Source organism: Herpailurus yagouaroundi, unplaced genomic scaffold (assembly GCF_014898765.1).
Source record: "Herpailurus yagouaroundi ecotype Mexico unplaced genomic scaffold, PumYag 63281, whole genome shotgun sequence".
In the NCBI taxonomy this organism is placed as follows: Eukaryota; Metazoa; Chordata; class Mammalia; order Carnivora; family Felidae; genus Herpailurus; species Herpailurus yagouaroundi.
In genome coordinates this window covers 4,926-10,870 of record NW_024416845.1, presented here as the reverse complement: position 1 = coordinate 10,870, position 5,945 = coordinate 4,926, and the positions used below count along the sequence as shown (strand labels likewise).

General features: G+C 31.7%; 1 pseudogene; it reads right to left on the bottom strand.

Moving 5' to 3' along the window:
- Nucleotides 1–4,944: 4,944 nt before the first annotated feature.
- On the bottom strand, nucleotides 4,945–5,694 carry LOC121024317 (thyroid transcription factor 1-associated protein 26-like; annotated as a pseudogene).
- Between the last annotated feature and the right edge of the window lie 251 nt (nucleotides 5,695–5,945).

Sequence of the window (5,945 nt, the reverse complement as noted above, 5' to 3'; positions counted from 1 at the left end):
TTTCATATACAAAGGAGATGATATCACTGTATTGAAGAGCTATGTGCATTCCTATGTTTATCACAGCATTATTCACAGTAGCCACAATATAGAAACAATCTAAGTGTTCATTGATGAATGAATGGGTGAAGAAAGTGTGAGTATATATATATATATGTGTGTGTGTGTGTGTGTAGTTTACCCTTTAAAACAATATAATTATGCCATTTGAAAAGTGATAAACCTATAAGACATCATGCTAAGCAAAATAAGACAAACACAGAAAGACAAACACTTTATGATCTCACTTATATGTGGAATCTAAAGAAAAAAAAAACAAAGCAAACAAACAAAAACCATCCTAGACTCCTGTGTTCTTCTTTAGGATTTTAATGGTTTCATGTCTCACATTTAGGTCTTTAATCCATTTTGAATTTATTTTTGTGCGCAGTGTAATAAAGTTGCCCAGTTTTTCCAACACCATTTATTGAAGAGAATCTCTTTCCCCCATTGTATATTCTTGCCTCCTTTGTCATAGATTAATTGACCATACAATTACAGGTTTATTACTGAGTTCTCTTATTCCATTGATCTACATATCTGTTTTCTGTCTTGACTGCTATAGCTTTATAGTATAGCATGAAATCAGGGTGCGTACTTCCAGCTTTGTTTTCTCTCAAGATTGCTGTGGCTATTCATGGTCTTTTGTGGTTTCATACAAATTTTAGGATTCTTTGTTCTAGAGCTGTGAAAAATGCCATCAGTATTTTGATGGTGATTTCACTGAAAATGTAGATTGCTTTGAGTAGTATCAACATTTTAACAATATTAATTCCCCTAATCCATAAGCACATTATATCTTTCCATTTATTTGTGCTGTCTTCAATGTCTTTCATCAATGTCTTAACAGTTTTCAGAGTAACAGGTCTTTCACTTACTTGGTTAAATTTATCCCCAGACATTTTATTCTTTTTGCTGCAGTTGTAAACTTGGTTGTTTTCTTAATTTCTTTTGATAGTTTGTTATTAGTGTATAGGAACACAATTGATTTCTGTATGTTAATTTGTATCCTACAACTTTACTGAATTCATTTGTAAGTTCTCATAGTTTTTTGGTGGAGTCTTCAGGGTTTTCCATATAAAGGATCATGTAATCTGTAAATAATAAGTTTTACTTCTTCCTATCTAACATGGATGATTTTTATTCCTTTTCTTGCCTAATTGCTGAGACTAGGACTTCCAAAAACATATTGTATAAAAGTGGAAAGAGTGGGCTTCCTTGTCTTGTTCCTGATCTTAGAGAAAAAGCTTTTAGGTATTTACCATTGAGTATGATGTTAGTTGTAGACTTGTCATATAGGGCCTTTATCATGTTAAGGTACATTCCTTCTCTACTTATTTGTTGAAAGTTTTGAAATGATAAATGGATGTTTCAATTTATTTTCAAGTGAACATGGAACATTTAAATGATATGTTAAGCCATAAAACATTAAGTCTCAATAAATTCAACAAGATTGAAATCATATCAAGTGTCTTTTCCAACTGCAATGGTATAAAACTATAAGTCAATTCCAAAAAGAAAACTGGAAAAAACCCACAAACATGTGGAGACTAAACATCATGTTACTAAAACAATTACTAAACAATTAATGAAAAGATCAAAGAGGAAATCAAAACATATATTAAAACAAATTAAAATGTAAACACAACTTTCCAAATTCTGTGGGCACAACAAAAACAGACCTAAGAAGGAAGTTCATACCAATCAACACAGGCTTACATCAAAAAACAAGAAAAATCCAAAATAAAAGATCCAACTTTACACCTGAAGGATCTAGAAAAAGCAGAAAAAATAAAACCAAAATTAGTAGAAGGAAGGAAATAATAAAGATCATAATTGAAATAGAGACTAAAAAAAATAGAGAAGATCAATAAAACTAAAATCTGATTCTTTGAAAAAATTAACAACATTGATAAATCTCTAAGGAGACTCATTAAGAAAAAAATGAGAGAAGGCCAAAATAAATCAGAAATGAAAAGAAGTTACAACTGATACCACAGAAACACAAAGGATCATAAGAGACTACTGAAACAATTATACACCAACAAATAAGAAAACATAGAAAAAATGGATGCCTACCAAGGCTGGATCATGAAGAAATAGATAATCTAAATAGACCAGCTACAAGTAATAAAATTGAATCAGTAATTTAAAAAATTTCCCCCCAAATTTCAGTACCAGATGGCTTCACAGGTTAATTATATCAAACATTTAAATGTTTATTTATTTTCAGAGACAGAGAGAGAGAGAGAGAGAGAGAGAGAGAGAGAATGCATGAGCAGGAGTGGGGCAGAGAGGGAGACAGAGAATCCCAGGTAGGCCCTGCACTATTAGCACAGAGCCCCACACAGGGCTCAATCTCATGAACCCTGAGATTATGACCTTAGCCAAAATCAAAAGTCGGATGCTTAACTGACTGAGCCACCCAGGTGCCCCTCTATCAAACATTTAAAGAAGAGTTAGTTCCTATCCTTATCAGATTATTAAAGAAATTGAGGAGGAAGAAACACTTCCACTCTCATTTTTTGAGGCCAGCATTTCCCTGATACAAAACCCAGTCAAGAACACTACAAAAAAAAAAAAAAAAAAAAAAAAAAAGAAAATTATAGGCCAATATCCTTGATGAACATAAATACAAAAATCCTCAAAAAATATTAAAAAAGCAAATGTAACAGTACATTAAAAGGACTATGCACCATGATCAAGTGGGATTTGTTCTAGGGATGCAAATGGTTTAACATTCACAAATCAGTTAACATGATATGCCATATTAATAAAACGAGGGTAAAAATTATATGATTATCCCAATAGATACAAAAAAAAGTAGTTTGTTTTTTTTTGTTTGTCCAAGGCCCAAAAGAGAACCATGTATAATCAGAAAACTAATGTTGTTTAATGATGTTTGTGTTACAAACTATGAAAGTATCCATATACCCATCTTTCCAACCATTTATTGAACCCCTACTACATGTTGCACATTTAGACCTGGAATATTTACCATATATTTTTTATTTCATTTTTCTGCTGAAACAAGTATTTTCTTTTTCAGTGATGAATTATTCAAATTTACCTACCACTTTCTTATCTTCAGTATGAAATTTTAGTGAAGTATAATGAGTTTTACTAAACTTGCCTTTAAATTTTCGCTTGAAAATTTTCACTGAAAAGGATTCAAAAAGGTAACCTTCCAGCTCAATACAGTGAAATCTTGTTAATATTTTCTCTATTAATTTAAATGTGTCTCTTTTTTTCCTGTGAACAAATGAAACAATCATTGGCAGTAAATTAGGTGAATACCACAAATCTGGGAGGACCCAATAGGCATATGGAGTACAAAACCAGGATGTACCAAAAAAGTCTCAGCAATTTTAAGCAATAGCTAATTCTAACAAAATAAAATGTATTCAAGGCCTATGTAAAATATCTTACATGGGCCCAAAAATCTTTCAAAAAATGAGAGATGTTAACTAAAAGCAGCATATGTGAAACTGGAAGGGAGACAGATGGGACAAAGATTGTTCATCTACATTTTAAGAGAGATAACCAGTTGGAGTTTCTCGTTGTTTTTTTTAAATTTATTTTAGCCATTCTGATAGGTGTGAAGTGATATTTTAGTTTTGATTTGCCTTTTCCTGATGATGAGTGCTGTTGAGCATCCTTTCATATGTCCTTGGCCTTCTGTATATCTTCTTTGGAGAAATGTCTACTCATGTCTGCTGCCCATTTTTAATTGGATTATTTGTTTTTTGGGTGTTGAATTTTATAAATTCTTTATATATTTTGGATACTAACCCTTTATTACATATGCCATTTGCAAATATTTTCTCCTATTCAGTATGTTGATTTTAGTTTTGTTGATTATTTCCTTTATTGTGCATAAGTTTTTATTTTAATGTAGTTCCAGTAGTTTATTTTTTGCCTTTTTTCCTCTTGACATGTTTGAAAAAAAAATCTCAGAGACATATCTAGACAGAAGTCGCTACGGTTGATGTCAAAGAAGTTACTGCTAGTGCTCTCTTCTAGGATTTTTGTGGTTTCAGGTCTCATATTAGGTTTTAAATCCATTTGAAGTTTATTTTTGTGTATAGTGTAGGAAAGTGGTCCAGTTTCATTCTTTTGTATGTTTCTCTATAGTCTAACTTGCTCAAAATATAGGGTACACTTGGGAATAGTTGGTTACCAGCTACAAAATATCTTTTAGTGTCAGATTATTGGGTCTTTAAAAGACCAAAGAGTTTGAACTTTAATCTTAAAGTTGGTGAGAATTCTTTGACATTTTAAACTTTCTAAGCTTTTAAAAAAATAACATGCATATAATAAATATAACCAGTAAAAAGAAAATTTATGGCAAATATTTGACACCCATGGCTGCCAGTTTCCTTTCCATACTTATTCAAAAATATATTTAATATCACCTCCTATTTAAAATATAAAAGGTTGCATACTCTATACTCTGCTATGCACATTATTATTATTTTACTTACAATGTCTTGAAAATTATTCCATATAATTACATATAATATCATTTCTTTCATTTTCATGACCACATGGCATTTTATTGTTATAGATATATCATACTTTATTTATTAATTTATTTTATTTTTTCTATTTTTAACAAATTTTATTGCATCTGAATTTCATATGCACAAAAATATTACATGCTTAAACATGTTCAAATAGAAATTTTTTTCAGTTCTTGGGGCCACCCTCCTTCAAAGGCAAATAAATAAATAATATGTTATGTAGAGCATACATAGAAAATTTTCTTTCACAAGAATAAAAATATTTGTACATTTTGTACTTAGTGTAGTTCAGCAATCCATTTTATGTTAACAAATTTAGTTAACTGTTAGGAGTTACAATACATATACAAAAGAACTCAATAGAAGGCAGATATTTTAACTCTTAAGAATATGTGTGATTTAATTTTTTCTTATATTTTTTAAGAAGATACTCCATTTGTGAATTCAAGTTTGGTTGGCCCGTTTTTAAGACTTTTTGCTATGTATTTTGAATACCTCCATTTTATTCTTTTTATAGAGCTTTTGAGCTTCTTCTTGTTTTCTCAAGTTCTTGCTTCTTAGCACACTCTGCTTGTGCTTGTTCATATTCATACAATTTTTGATTTGATGTTTTCTTTTTCTTTGGAATAGTAATGGAGTTTATTCTTATGCTACCTCGTTCTGCTGCTTAACATTACAATGTTCTTCATACAAAGCTTGGTCAATGCCATATATATATATATATATATATATTTTTTTTTTTTGGCAAAGTTTGATCAGCTTGCTCTTCTGACAGAGGCTGTTCAACTTTTCTAGGTTGCTTCCTGAGTCTTTTCTCTTCAACTAAATAAAGATGTTTCAGATGACCAGGGTATCGATCTGTGGATTGGGATTCCTGTGAGGTTTGAGCCTTCTTTTCCCTCCATAGCAATTTCTTGAAATTTTGCTGAATCTTCAGTTTTATTCAGAATGCAAAGCCTTGTCCCTCATGAGCTCTTCCCACGATGGCCTGCAGATGATTGGATTGCCCTGTCCTCTTCTTCACATTCTTATTCCTGAATCTTACCAGAGAAAATCCTTTGCTACATGTCCAACCATCCCCTGGTGGCCACCCTGCTGCTGGCCTCACTGATGCCATGGTGCACCAGCCAAGTCATACTTTATAATATTTAATCAGTAGTAGGGTGCCCTTGAAGAGTTTAGAATATGGATGGGTCTGTGTTTCAAAAAGTTTACTCTGGCTGGCAGGATTTGAGCATTGAGAGCTTGAAACAGGGAAGCCAATTGAGTGGATCAGTGAGAGAACATATGTGAAAGCATTTTTCAGCTGTAATGTGTTATATAAATCTGAGTTATTGTGTCAGAGCTAATGAGAGCCTTTATCTTAGGATTTCTGACTCCAAG